The sequence below is a fragment of the Zootoca vivipara genome, chromosome 4 (genome assembly GCF_965207765.1).
Source record: "Zootoca vivipara chromosome 4, rZooViv2.hap1.1, whole genome shotgun sequence".
Lineage (NCBI taxonomy): Eukaryota > Metazoa > Chordata > Lepidosauria > Squamata > Lacertidae > Zootoca > Zootoca vivipara.
The window spans coordinates 27,300,906-27,317,034 of NC_142587.1; positions in this window are offsets into that span (position 1 = coordinate 27,300,906).

Sequence of the window (16,129 nt, forward strand, 5' to 3'; positions counted from 1 at the left end):
TGTATCTCCCTCACTTCCATAAATTCTAATCTATTATACGCTTATTCTTCAAATAAACTTTAAATTCCTTCCAATCATCTTCCACTGCTTCTTTACTCTCAAACAGTTCCCTATATTCTATCAACTTCTTCTGCCATTCATCCATTATTGATATACTTCACATTGCTTAATCTTTAACTCGTTATTTATTTCTACTTAGCCTCTATTTTTTCCCTTAAAATATTCCACATTTCCTAAACTATAATTTCTATCCCATCTAATATATTGAATTATAGACCCCCTTCCCCCCCCTCTCGCCCTAAATTATAATTTCAACTATATCACGTCTCATTCCTTAACCCTTTCCGGTTCAGACCTTATTAATCCGTCCTTTAATTTTAATTATATATTCCTTTCATCCCACCCCTGCCTTGGCCTCCAGCAAGCCAAACCACCCTCCCAATCTTCCATTCTGTAATTGCTTCCCATTAACTTTAGCTTCTACCTCGCACCCAATTTTTTCCTCCACCTTCCCCCCCAATATGTCTTGTCTTGTACCTGGGCCGTGCCTCTCCTCTCTCACCAGATAAGCACAAACCCATACCCAATCTTCATGTTCAACCAACGCTTGAAAGTCCCTATTCGGTACCTGCATCTCACTTTTCAGGCCGAGGGAGCCAGTGTTCTTCCACAGACAGCTTTCCAGGTCATGTGTCCAGCATGGCTAAACCACTACTGGCAAACGGAACATTGTGACGAGTGCCTGAGCTCACGGAAACGCTGTTTACCTTACCGTGGCAGTACCTATTTATCTACTCGCGCTGGTATGCTTTCGAACTGCTAGATTGGCAGGAGCTAGGACAGAGCAACGGGAGCTCACCCCGCCGTGTGGATTTAAACTGCGAATTTTACGATCGGCAAGCCCAATAGGCTCTGTGGTTTAGACCACAGCGCCACCTGCATCCCCTTTGTACTTGAAGACAGTGGGCCAGCTGCCTTTCAAGGAAACCATTGTGATCTCATTGAGGAATCCTTGATAAGCTTCCACAGAACCCATTTCTGTACCACTTTGAAAGCCACTGGAGTAAAGTGGGGGGGGGGGCTGTTCAAAATGCAACAGACTAAAGATGCTGCAAATGTTGGAAAGGGGATATCAAAAACGCAGCTATATTCTTACAATATATGGTACAAAGCAGCTCTAAGTAGGTAGTATTTCTGGAGTTAAGAGACTGAGACTGCAATTCTGTATTCACTTATCTGACATGAATATACATTGAACTCAATGACGCCTGCTTGTGAATAGACATGCATGGGATTACGTTGCCAGAATTAAAAAGGAGAAGACGACGATTATGCTTTGCCTTCAGAAAAAGTGGGAAACGGCCTGCATTCCTTCAGCAACTTTCTGAGCTACAAACAAGGTAGACAGGTAAATAATTTCTCAAAATAGAGAAATGTGGGCAGTTTCCACTTCCTGTATCATGCCAGGTAGTTGAAATGCATGTTCTCTGCAGTAACTATCCAGTGGAGCCAGGCCAATGTTAATAATCTGGGGCTTCTGTCAGCTGTTCTGGTCATGTCTAATTCCTGTCACTTGCTTTTGATGAGCCGAAACTCCATTTATCCCTGAGCATTCACCATGCTGACTAGGGATGTTGAGAGTTGGGAGTCCGCAATTGGTGGGCACTAAGCTAGTTACCCCCTGCAGTATTTGTTATAAAAACAAAGGAGGTTTTTCATAACAGCAACAAGTATATGAGGTAATGTCTTATTATTATTATTATTATTATTATTATTATTATTATATTTATACCCTGCCCATCTGACTGAGTTGCCCCAGCCACTCTGGGCAGCTTCCAACACATTTTGTTGTTTAGTCGTTTAGTCATGTCTGACTCTTTGTCACCCCATGGGCCATAGCACACCAGGCACTCCTGTCTTCCACTGCCTCCCGCAGTCTGGTCAAACTCATGTTGGTAGCTTCAAGAACACTGTCCAACCATCTTGTCCTCTGCAACCTCACTTCTTGCAGTGAGGGAACCGCCAGAAGGCCCTCACAGCTGAACTTCCATATCTGGGCTAAATGATGGGGGTGGAGATGCTCCTTTAGGTATACAGAGCTGAGGTCGTTTTAGGGCTTTAATGGTCAGCACCAACACTTTGAATTGTGCTCTGAAATGTAATAAATTTAGCGCTACTGCTCCTGGGATAGATCATACACGGCGCCTCTTTACTACACTCCCCTTGGTGCTCCACAATTGCACATTTGTCACCTACGCTGGCTGGTTCCTTCAAAGCAGACGCTGACACTCGATTTCTGATTCTTGTCTGCCAAACAGAGCTTGTAATCATGTCTTCCTCCACCCCCTTCTCTTTGAAATGCAATACTTTTCTAATCAAAAGACTTGTTCACTTTTCTTTTCTTTTTTAATCTCTCTGGCTGAGAGACAAGAGGAAGAAAATAACACAGCGAGTGTAAAGTAAGCGAGGCATTTGAAATACTTTCGAAACACGCAAACAAATAACACTTCATGGCTGATTGGCTTAAAGACCTTGACAACTGCAGCGACTCCCCCCCCCCGCAACATCCTTTTAAAAAAAAAAAAGAAAGAAAGATAATGCAATTTGAAGCCAGAGCTTAAGAAAGCGCATTAACACTAGAAACGCTAGAAATGGCATAATTTAGTCCTGGAGTGCATGAAGTAGAAATTAAAGGAAAGTGTACTTTTGAGCATGTGAAGTGTTTCAGACACAAGTCTTCCTAGCCCTACTTGGAAATGCTGAGGGATGAACCTGCGACCTTATGAATTAAAAGCGGGTGCACTACCGTGAACACCTTTTTCTGTTATTCGCAGGAGCTTGAACTTCAGCAGTTCTCACTTGGGTAGTGATGGGAAAACTCCTCTAAGTCTGTCCCAGAATTCATGTGGGGCTGGGGATGATTAAGATAGTGCTACTCTCCTGGCCATGATCCAGCGACCCACCCATGCCATCATATGTCTATATATGTAGGGAGAAGGCTCAAACTGGCCAGAGGAGTTCAGACTCATTGACACCATTATGCACTCAATGATATCATTCACTGTTTGAAGGGCTCTAGAGGCCTAGTGGAAAGCCTGTTTTAGGATGTACTAAGTGGTAAAGGTAAAGGTACCCCTGACCGTTAGGTCCCGTCACGGACGACTCTGGGGTTGCGGCGCTCATCTCGATCTTGCACTGGGGGCTCTCACTTTTTGGGGGGGAGGCCATGATTTCGTGTGGCGCCCCAAAACACACCTCCCCAAAAAGCACTTTTTCGGGATGAGGGTGAGGCCTGGGTCACATGACTTGGCTGGGAGTGCACCTCCTGCAGCCAATTGGAAGCAGTGAAACATGCATCAGACATTCGGGTTCCAAAGTGTGTTTGCAAACCGGAACACTCACTTCCGGGTTTGCAGCGTTCAGGAGCCAAAATGTTCGACTTGTAAGGCGTTCGACTTCTGAGGTATTGCTATACTACCATTCTACGTGGTCCAAAGGGTTGTGGTAGCTCATGAGAGGGCCTTCTTTGTGGTTGTGGCCTTTCCTGCAAGGTGTATTTTACACCACCATTGTATGCTTTTTGGCAAAAACCACCATTGTATGCTTTTGGCAAAAACACACCTGTACTCAGGCCTTTGTTTGAGTGGACAACTATCCTTTTGCATTACTTTTCTGGACTTGTGCTTTGTTTGTTTTATGTATTTAATGATAATTTGTATATAATTTTTGTAACCCACCATGGGATTATTTAGGGAATTGGGGGCGCTATATATACAAATAATATATCAGTAATAAAATGGTTTTCAGAGCTCCAATTCGTGAAAAAACAACACTTATATTAGGTAGAACTAAGCACTGCTTGTTTGCCTCAGGTTGTATGTTAGGGATATTCTTTGGAGTCATCTAGAATCACAGGGTAGCCACCAAACAAATAATACGTATCATGCCTAAAAGAACTGGAGGGCAGAAAGAGAATTGCAACATGATCAGTGTCTCCCCTTTCTGTAAAAGCTGGGATATTTCATCCTCCTCTAAGTGCTTTGATCCTCACCAAGCCTGGCAAACAAAAGGTTGTTTTTTGCTGCATGTAAGTGTGCAATTTGCTCTTCTGTTTCTATTGAATACTAGCTGGCCCTGCCACGCGTTGCTGTGGTATTGTTTGTTAAATGGCAGGTCAGAGTCCCCCTTCAGATTCCCCAGACCGTCAGAGTCCCCCCTGTGTTATGTTTAGATAGAGGCATACCTGTGTCTCCTCACACTCTGTAGCGACCCATCCCAGGGAGCTTGTACAGTGGTTTGGGATATTGGCGCTGGGAAGCTCCGTCCTAATTGCAGACTGTCTAGGCTGCAGTCCTGTGCCCATTAATTTGGGAGTAAGGGCCATTGTTGAGTAGACATATACAGGATTGTGTTGTTACTCCCTGTGCTTCACCCTCTCATGCTAGAGAATGTCTGGAGGAGTCAATTTACTGTGTAGATGGATACATTCGATTGACAAAAGGGTTTCAAATCTGTGAGCTTGTGCAAAATGTACTATACATTCAGCCTCATCTGATTTTGTTTACTTTGAACATCATGTGCAAACAGCTGGCATTTAATCCCCAACCCACCCACCCACCCGGAAATTAAACTGATTAGAATCAGACCAGGGGATGTGGGATGCTCATTTGCACTAATAGAACTATAGCATCAGGAATCGAGCATGGGAGATTAAAGCAGCAACTGTCTGGTGGGTGTATCTGCAGTGCTGGTGCCTAAGAATTCTGGAATGGAAACGGTATTGCATGCTGATGATAAATGCTGTTCTCAGAAAAGCATACCCGTAGGCATGTTTTGCTTGAAAATATGTCATTATACTTCATGTAATTCCATATCAGTATGGAAACAGTGACATTTACTGTATCTGCAGGCTGGAGTTCGAGTATTTCCTGTGCCTCCCCCCCCCCTTTTAACAGTAATCAATCATTCATACCTGCCAAGTCCCAGACTGCAGAATCTGGGACTGGCAGCCGCGTAATACCGGAAGTTGCATAGACGCAACTTCTGGTGTCGCTTTGCCCAATGGCCAGCGCCGGTTTCGAAAGTCGTGTTTACGCATGTCCGGAAGTGCATAGATGCAACTTCTGGTGTCGCTTTGCCCATCTATGGGCACCAAAAATGGCCACCGCCGACATGTGTAGACGCGACTTTCGAAGCCGGCGCCAGCCATTTTCGGTGCCCATAGATGGGCAAATCAGGGGGGGGGGGAAAGGTCGTCGGCAGGAGAATATAAGGGAGAATAACGGGGGACTGCCGGGAAACAGTATGAAAAAACGGGGGTTTCCCAGGGAAAACGGGGTACTTGGCAACTATGCAATCATTGCTCACTTCAGAAATTTCAAAGTATGAGCTCAGGAGTCTATGACACGAGCACTTAATGGTTTGACATGCACATCTGTCTTAAGCAATAATCTTTAGAAAGTCTTCTGAAAAGTTTTTGCTTACGTATGATCCATCCACTTCAAACATACAAGTATGTTGCTTGAGACATTTTTTTTTAAAGGAGCTTAAAAGTAGACAACATGGAAAAACATTTTCTGTTGTGAATTGTAATAATGAGATGTTTAAATACTGCATAAATTCATGACAGTTAATCCTTTTTATGTAATCAGGAACTTCTAAAAAAAAATCTGTGTCACTGATAGCGCAGTTAATAAATATTTGAATTGACTTGTAAACATTAAACCAGAAAGCAGAATTGTTACTTTTCAAAAGGTACTGTTACGAACATTTTCTTGGTGCTAAATCAGGACTTCAACCCTTTATAGCCAACCCTTTTAGTATACTGTACCACAATATGCAAGAGAGAAATGAAAAACGGAGCTTATAATAGTTTTAAATCAATCTCCCTCCTTCTTTCCAGTTCAGTAGTTTTAATCATTCTTCGAGTCATAAAAATGTTAACTTGAAAGTAAGTTTCAGCTGTGGCCAAGTAGCTATGTGTAGGATCAGGATTCTAACTTGGTGCTTAAATATGTGGCTGAAATGTATTTTACCTAATAAGAATTATTTGAATCACAATTGGTAACCCAGTCCATTTTCATTTAAGTAGCTGAGGGAAAACTGTGCATAACGATTTAATATCAGCAGGAACAGAATCCTGCATGCTTTCCTTCTCGCAGTCAGTGGGGGAAGCTTCATGCTCTGGCACCAGGGGGCGGAGAGCAGGCTGGGGCAGGGCTGGCATGCAGCAATGGCACCCCTACCAGGATCGCGCTGCCGGGGGGTTGGGGCGCTCCCCCCTAACTCCTCCTCCTCTGCCAGTGCTCACAGTGAAGTTAGAAAGACTCTTCACCATTTTCTGCTGCTTCTTTGGCAATCACTTGTAGCCAAGTAAGATTGTTTTCTATAAACACGGTCTTAACTGTTAGTTTGTAAGTGACTGTGGAGGTCAATTCTGGATCCGCACATCCTTCCACAGTGGGGACATAGGTTTCCGGATGGGAGCTGATCGCAGTGAGGGTTTGCTAAGCGTGCCTCCTTCTTAGCACGTTTCTCCCTTTCGTCCTGAGTTCGAGTGTCTTCAAAGCCCATGACACCTTTGGTAAAGGCTGTTCTCCAATTGGAATGCTCACAGGCCAGGGTTTCCCCACTTGTCAGCATTCATACTACATTTTTTTAGATTTGCCTTGAGACAGTCTTTAAACCTCTTTTGTTGACCACCAGCATTATGCTTTCCATTTTTAAGTTCGGAGTAGAGTAGTTGCTTTGGAAAATTATGATCAGGCATCTGCACATGACCAGTTCAACAAAGTTGATGTTGAAGAATCATTGCTTCGACACTGGTGATCTTTGCTTCTTCCAGTACACTGGCATTCATTCACCTGTCTTCCCAAGTGATGTGTAAAATTTTTCAGAGACACCGTTGATGGAATATTTCAAGGAGTAATACTTTAAATATTTAGTGTGTCTGCATCCTGGAGCTCTGGTTTGCTGGAACATCTCCGCGCTCCCCTGTGACAGCTGCCTCGTGGCTCAACCCCGTGTCCTGATAGGTGTTTTGTTAACTTTAATTCTTTGGAATAGTATAAACAAGGCTAGCGACGGAGGGGCAGGACTTAAGGCTGGGATGTTCATTTGCTTGTAAAGGCGGGCTCCTTGCCTCCCCTCCTATGTGTCATTAGGTAATTCCTCTTGTTCTCGACTTCAGATATAAACTGTTACAAATTGGGAATAATGACGATCCACCTCAGAGGCTTGTTGAGAGGGAAAACGCAGTGTAGATGGTGAAGCACCTTTCCAGTTGAAATGCTATATTAAATAAGCAGTAGCATCAGCACTCCAAACAATAGAGATGATGAAGCTCCTTTCAGTATGAAATGTTATATGAAATTAGCTGTAGTCTCTTCAAATGCCAACCAGCAATGTCTTTGTGCTTACTGTAACTTCACCTGCTTCTTCCTGAATGTTCTTATCCCTGCCGTCATTTTTTTTCTTCCTTTCGTTTTTCTTCCCCATATTTCTGCCTGCCCCCCTCTTAAATAATACTATGCTTGTTCCACTCCCCCCCCTTCTTTTTTGAAGAGCCATGGGCCTGGATCAGGCATACATATCTGAGCTAAATAATATTTTCTTCTTAGCATGCCCAGAAGTCTGAAAAAACCAGTACAGTGGTACCTCAGGTTACAAACGCTTCAGGTTACAAACACTTCAGGTTACAAACTCCGCTAACCCAGAAATAGTACCTCAGGTTAAGAACTTTGCTTCAGGATGAGAACAGAAATCGTGCTCTGGCGGCAGAGGGAAGCCCCATTAGCTAAAGTGGTGCTTCAGGTTAAGAACAGTTTCAGGTTAAGAGGAGACCTCCTGAACGAATTAAGTTCTTAACCAGAGGTACCACTGTATCTTAAATCACTGTTTGAAGTTAGGTTAAGATCCTGGCTTGTTCCAAACTTGGTAACCATAGTTTCCAGTTTAAACGTGCAGGGAAACTATGGATAATTTTTAAAATCCCTGGTTTATCGTAGCATACTGAGTGGAGAGATGCAGTGCAAGGATGGCCTGTGTGGACCATATCTCAGCTTGTACATCAGAGCTGAGCCATAAAGTGGTTGTACTAATATCCTCTTCCAAACACCCACTAAGTTGGTGGCCTGGAGGAGACGTACAGTAACACAGCCCCACCTGCAGACAGAGCTACCTTTTACAGCTTAGCTCCTTGAGGTTTAACTGGCATCCCTTCATTTTAGGAAAGGGGGGGGGGGGAGGAAGCAATCGCCTAGGCACCAGCCCTAATAATATCATCATCTCTAGTAACAGAATTGCCGTCTTTCTGAACCCTTACATGTCAGGATTTGTATTCCATCCCAAGAAAAAGAAATTCTTAGACTCAGACATGGAGAGCTCATCCCAAAATTACTTACTGTATTTGAATTGAAGGTGTGTTTTAACATAAAAAATCTGAAGTTGAAGCATTACCGTAGAAATTTGAAGACTGTTAAATGTTGCATTAATTACATTGGAGAAAGACTTTTTATACTATAATAGTAAACAAATTGGTGGCGGCGAAGAAAATTATACCAGGAGTGGTTTTGTCGTGTATTTTTGGAAGCAACGTTGTTAACCATCACAGACCCATATAGATAGATAGATAGATGATAGAAAGCTTCTGCTGTTCTCTCAAGGTCTCTGCATGGTATAGGAAGACACTTACATAAGAGCAGCATGCTATCTTACCTACAGGCAGTATGTTAGGAATAGTAATGGGAGATTCAAATTCCTTTGTGGCCATGATGAAGCTCACTTTCTGAGTTTTGGGTGTTACTGTCTTTCTATTTAAGTCTACCTTGTATAGAATTGTTGGGAGGACAAAGCAAGATAAATAAGTTTTAAACTATTCTGTTTGGGTAGAACAGTAATAAAATACAAGGCTAAGTTCATAATCAGGAAGGCAGAGATAAAGTTACCATCCAGCTTAGTTTTTGAAAGTATTCATTTCAAGTTAAAGTCTGTAGATTACTTCCCTTTCCCACCAACCCCACTACAGAGCTTTTGCTTTCTTGTTGTTGTTTAGTCGTTTAGTCGTGTCCGACTCTTCGTGACCCCATGGACCAGAGCACGCCAGGCACTCCTGTCTTCCACTGCCTCCCGCAGTTTGGTCAGACTCGTGTTGGTAGCTTCGAGAACACTGTCCAACCATCTCGTCCTCTGTCGTCCCCTTCTCCTTGTGCCCTCCATCTTTCCCAACATCAAGGTCTTTTCCAGGGAGTCTTCTCTTCTCATGAGGTGGCCAAAGTATTGGAGTATCTTTTGCTTTAAGTAGCCTTAATCGTTTGCTTTCCCTAGCCTTTATTCAGCATGCTCTTTTGCACCTTGTAGAACCATGTGTAGGTGTGCATAATGAAGACTAAAGTCCCTACAAAGAAAAGTGCCTCTTTTGCATAGGGTTCTGAAAGAAAAAGACTGAAAAAGGTATGTTCCAGAGAAATGTCTACTAGAACAACTCTTGACTAAAACCATTGTGAAAATGAGGGAAGAATTGTTAAATTTGAGTGGGCCTCTCCTTTGCACCATTTTTATGCTCATGATTTATAGGCATGCTGCATGGTTGCAAAGAATTCTAACCAGGTAGGAGCCACGATGAAATCCCAGTGGCTTGTGTTAGGTTACATGTACAACTGCATCACATGCAGAAGAAAGCCTTCTTGATCAAATGCTGGCTTAAAGTACTAAAATCGCTCAGCCATGTATGAAACTGTGCCAGAAAAAGAGAAAATGTATGCATTAATACTACTTTATTTTCCTTGAGAAGGCCAAATAAAATATCCCAGCTGGTGTTTGTTGGCTCGTCATCAGCAATTTAGCCTTATTTTATGTTGTTTTTTGTTTATTAAGTTATACAAAAGAAAACAGTGTTAAAAGTCTAAGAACTTCAGGTTTTTCATAATGCTTTATGCATCGCCAAGCAATGAAACTGATATTTATCTTTCGTTTTGGCAAGCTTCCTCATAGATTAGACTGGTAGCAGTAAAAGTTTAAATAAGAATTCAAATCAAAGTTGCTGAGTATATGTCTGGTGGCCGTCGCACAATTGCATTTAGAGTGTCTAGGACAGGCATCCCCAAACTTCGGCCCTCCAGATGTTTTGGGCTACAATTCCCATCTTCCCCGACCACTGGTCCTGTTAGCTAGGGATCATGGGAGTTGTAGGCCAAAACATCTGGAGGGCCGCAATTTGGGGGTGCCTGGTCTAGGACCAACAGCAACGGGCTCATGACCTGCTGGTTGTCTTGTGGGATGCTTTTTGAACACGTAGGGTCCAATGTGGTTTCTCTTTGTGTACCTATGCAGTTGCAGCAGCCCCACCAAAAGCATGGTATATATATAATCAAAGCTACAGTAGTAAGCATCTTAGTCGTCTGAAAGTTCACTAGAGTGCAAGGTCTGAAACATTAATACAACAGATTGTGTGACATAAGCATCACTATTAGATATTAGCGGCTATTCTAAATCCTGTATTATTGCAATTGAGATACTAAAGCTTTTATTACAATTTTGTTTTGCAAATTTCACTTCTGAAGGCACACTAATGCGAGTAAGGCAAAGAGGATTAGAAGAGAATATTAAACTTTGAAATAATATTTTCCAGAATTAATTCCAAAGCAAGTATCTGATTAATCTTATATTGCATTATGAGCCACCAGCAACCTATTGAACAGGGGAAGGACTAAAAGGTACAAAGAGAAAAGGAACTGGGCTAATATTTAAAATATTTGGTAAAATTTATGCGTACTTAGCAGTTTTATTCTAGAGAACACCAGCACTAGCAGTGCAGACCTCTGTATGTTTCTTTGGATATACCGGTAAGTCCCACTGTGTTCACTGAGGCTAACTACCTACTATGTGTGCTAAGAATGCAACTTAGATTTCTATAAGGGGGGAAAATGAGATGTCTTTGGCCATATGACCCTGAATCTTTGTTCCTTGAGCCTTAGTGGTGAAGTGAGGACACTCTGTTCATGCACAGAGGTTATGAGAATTTCCGGGGGGGGGGGAGTTGGAGGGGGGAAATCCCAGGGTTGCGCTCTGTTCAAAATTAAGTTTTCAACCAACCTTTGTTAGTGCAGACTTAAGAAACATCAGTACTTGACCGTTTAAAATATTTTAAATTCAGGGCATACAAAGTTGAATCAGCATTAATAGGTTAGGATTAATAGGTTAAGAAGGAAGAAGAGTGGTGGTGCACAGGTTAAGGTAAGTTTCACTTCTGTTTTTTCGACCCGCGCTCTGTTGTGAGCAGAGCACACTTGCGCCACAGCATGGAACCCAAAAACACACGTCTTTCTGTCTGGTGGTTTGGCACAGCCAACATGGGACATCTGGGATGGGGATCAGAAGCTGGGGCGCCTTCTGTCAATCCAGAATGTCCCACTTTAAAAGGGGCCCCTGGAATATATGAAAGTTCAATCCCTGTCATCTTCAGATAGGGCTGTTAATGTATCCTGGAGAGCTGTTGCCACCAGTCAGTGTAGACCAGTGCTTTCCAAACTTTTCATGTTGGTGACAAACATTTTAGATATGCATCATTTAGCGAGACAGTAAATCAGCTTTACTAGCAACCCGGAGGTTAAACTATCCCCTTCTTTCCAGCCCTGGGAGAAGCGCGGGGAGTGTTTGTGCAACACAACTACACACTGAAGCCGACACACTAATGTGTCGCGACACGCAGTTTGGAAAGCTCTGGTCTAGACAGTAGCGAGCTGGGTAGAACAATGGCATGACTTGCTATACTGCAGCTTCTTATCTTCTTATTCCCATTTTACAGATGGGAAGCAGAGGTTGACAATTACTTGCCCAATGAGTACTGTATATATGGCAGATGTGTGTTCCATATCTTAACCCAACTCTCAGTCACTGCACCACAGTAGTATGCTGTAAGCAAAAATAATTTATCTTCCATTGGGAAGACTTAGCAGAATTTGTTAGAATTAATGAATAAAACTTTGTAACTGCTGGTGTGTAACTTTTGGAATGATGATTTCCAGTGCTCTCGTGGCTGGAAACCTTAGAAATTTTGTCTTGGAAAGCAATTTCGTTTGTTGCTCTCAGCTGCGGTTACCTCTGTTGATGCAGAGTAATGTAGCAAGAGAAAATATTTGTATAGCAAAGAAAAGAAACCTTTATTCTAATCATGCTGAGAGCAGATATAACATGAGTTATTGCATATGGAGTGCGAAACTTTGTAAGGGGCTGTAATATCTTATTTCTAATGGCCACGTCTTGCACCCCAGTCACAGAGGTGCACATAACTTTCTGAGACCACAGTTTTATTTATCCTGTCAAAATGTTTTAAAACTCCTCATTTTTGCTGTTTATTATGTTTCTTTAAATACGGTGCCTGGAGTCAAACACAAAATCCATCCCAAGCTATGCACACTCATTTGTGCAGGTGTGATTAATGCAGTTCGTAAAAACGCTGCTATAGGCCGTTTCTGACGTTGAATGGTTCATTCATTACCAATAACTCCTTCTCCCAGCAGCCATTTCTGGTTGTAATATACCATAGAATACTCCTACAGTCATGCACAGTTACACATGATGTCAGAGCAGAGGAACGTGCTGCTTTGAACAGCAGTTTTTCAATTCATCTGCTCCTCTAAATTGAATGAAGTAGGCTGAGAGAAATCAGTTCCATAGGAGATCAGAAAATGGATTGAAAATGGCTTAACAGTTTCTTGCTTGTACTCCCAAATTAATGCTCTCGCTGGGCCAATTCAGTTGTGTTGCCTTTCAACCACGGAGCGCTTAATAACACTACTGTTAACATTTCAAATACATGTGGACAAATACCTGGTGGGTTGTGTGATAGAGGGCTTTCTTTTCTATAGAGAAGTTGGGGTAAAGAAGTTGGGGTAAAGGGTTAGACGATAGTTCCTCTCCTGCAGAAATAATTACCCATGGCAGCTTTTGGGCAGATGGCACTGTGTCTTAAAGGCACACAGGTGGCTTTAATGCCAGTATCAGGAGGAAGAAGCCCCAATGGCATATATATATATATATATATATATATATATATATATATATATATATATATATACCATAATTTACATCCCTGCCTGATTCTTATACCTATTGGATCCTAATAGGATTGTGTCTTTACGGTTTTTAAAACAGGAGATTATTTGTTTTGTGGTTGGCTGGCGGCCTGCTTCGGACTCCCAAATTTGGCAAATATCCACAGACATTTGATCAATGCAACTTGCAGTGGAATCCTAGTGATGATTGTTGGTCGCAAAATTCAGCATTTGGATTTCAGGAGCCAGGATTCCATGTGAATAATACTACTCGAGCAATTTCAAGATTTCATGTTTTGATGGAACAGTACTTGCCAGAGAATACAAAGGTTGTGTGTGTGTGTGTGTGTGTGTGTGTGTGTGTGTGTGTGTATCCTCAAATACCACAGAGGTGATTCCCTTGCTGGAAAAGGTTTACTTGGATAGGAATTCCCTTGAACCTCTTGTACCACAATGATGCATATGCATTACTTCTATTCCTTGCAGCATAACTTTCTGGTGGATTGGTCTCACAGGTTTTTATTTGAAAATTTAGCTCATCTCCCTGGATAGCAGAACTCTCACACTCACATGGTGTTGCCTGCAGGCCTGCTCCCTAAAGAAGGGCTGAATCACAGTTGCGTGTTGAGTACTTTCAGTCCTCACCTCCTGATCTGGGATTAGTAATTGACAGTAATTGACATCAACCTGTTGAGAAAGCTCCTCCTCCGCTGTTGAGGCTTTGCCAAGCTCTGTGGGAAGATCCCACCTGTGGAAATCCGTGAAGTAGGGTGTGGTGGGTTTTTGCTGGCTTTGGATCTGCTGGACCCATAGCCCCAGGGATCTCCCAAAATAAAGCCCACCTTCTGTGCCAGCTGTTATAACTGGCAGAGCTTCGGAGGCAACAGTGGACTCACCACTCTGCTCCCAGGCGGGTTAGAATTTCTCTGCCCCTCTCTCACACTGAGAGCCAGTGTGGTGTAGTGGTTAAGAGCGGTAGACTCGTAATCTGGGGAACCGGGTTCGCGTCTCCGCTCCTCCACATGCAGCTGCTGGGTGACCTTGGGCTAGTCACACTTCTTTGAAGTCTCTCAGCCCCACTCACCTCACAGGGTGTCTGTTGTGGGGGGAGGAGGGGAAAGGAGATTGTTAGCCGCTTTGAGACTCCTTCCGGTAGTGATAAAGCGGGATATCAAATCCAAACTCCTCCTCCTCCTCCTCCTCCTCCTCCTCCTCCTCCTCCTCCTCCTCCTCCTCCTCCTCTTCTTCTTCTTCTTCTTCTTCTTCTTCTTCTTCTTCTTCTTCTTCTTCTTCTTCTTCTTCTTCATCCTCCAATTACTCACACCGACTCACAGGCTGTGAACTGGCCCCACCGGGAGGTGGTGGTGGAGTCTGTAATGATATGAAACCTCTCTGTGGTTTTTGATACATTCAGATCATTACCGGATGATGCGGTCTGCAAGTGATGAACACTTACATGTGAACGGGGATTTTAGAAATCAAATAGTTTTGCCCCCATTCCCCCTGAGACTGGAGAGGAGGAAGCTGACGGGCAGAGTCACCCCAAGGGCTAGTTTTAAGCATGAAAGCAGCCAGGTCTGGGTGGGCTGGCTGAGATTGTTGGGGCAGCACCCCATTCACCCCAATGGACCACCCTCCACTGGCTTGAGGGATTTATTTTGGGTTTGCCTTGAGGTTTCTGCTATGTTAGGTTTGAGAAAAACAACTGGTAGTTTTTGGATTGTGCTTTTATAGAACCAGATCCTGGTTCGTAACTGGGTGCTTTTTTATACTGTAACCATTTGCTAAAAGTTATTTCAAAAGAAAAATTAATGCAAAGTCAAATAATAACAAAAACGAAACAAAGCAGTGCCATGGGGTGAAGGTTCAATACAAATGGCAGTATCGAACTGCACAGTGCTAGCAATGTATTGGAGAACTGAAAGTGACTCAGGCTGTTTGCGCATGAACGTTGGCTGCGAATTGTTGTTCCTTTATATGGCACCGAAACGGAGAGGTAACCTTTTGTAACATTCAGTCTGTGCAAACCTGAAGCTTATATCGTGTTGATTTCTAGCTTGTTTCATAATTTCTGTCTGTTTTCCCTTCTGTTCTTTCAGTTTTATATTTTTTTATCAGCTTTCTCAAATCAGTTGCTTTTAGATGATCTGCACACCTACATGAGATGGGCAAACACAGATCAGCTGTTGCATGGATATGCGCTTAAAAGGAAGGCAGAAAATTTACTTAAATGCTCTATTTTGCACTGGAGGCAATTGCCTTCTGCATGGTGCAGCACCAAAATGTGTGCCCAGGCATATGCCTCAATGTCACAAAATAACGCCTTTTTAACAATCTTTCGTCTCTGCCTGAACTCACTGGTGAAATACACCTCCTCCTCTCTTAACTTGTGCAGGGATGTCCAGGTGTCTGTATCATGTAAATTTTATTTTTCTTCCGAGATCAGTTGCGTTCTCAAAAAGCAGTGGCAGAGAGTAACTCCTGGGAGTCTAGTTCAAAGAAAGGGTTCTAATTATATGATGGGGAAGAATTAAAAGCCACATAACAGCTGCAATGCAGTGTGTGTGTGTGTGTGTGTGTGTGTGTGTGTGTGTGTGCTTTGAAGAGAAACTTCCTTTGCTTTATGGTTTAAAGGTTCTTTAATTCCTCATACCGCAAGAACTTTTTCTACCGAGGCTGCAGAGTTTTCCCATCAAGTTTGAATTCCCAACACATCATGGGAATATCTGGCCACAGAATTCCCAACCCCTGCTAACCCTGAGACGAACTTCCAATTGAAAAGCTGCAATATCCTTCCTCCCTTTCTCTCAGGGAAGAAAAGTGCCTATTTAACATAACAGTGCCTAACATAGAACATCAACTTGAACCGTCCTGACCTCATAGCTGCTTGTCTTTATATGCTTTTTCTTAGCAATGGAGAACCTTGACAATAGGAAGTCCTGAAAGAGAGGAAAGTTTGAAAAGGGTAAAGACTCTTCTTCCACTCAGCTCCCCTCCTGTAATAAATAGGAGGCCTAGTTTAGAGACATTAAAAGTGCCTTCTGTTGCAAAACAAAGGGAGTTGTGACACAGGGGCT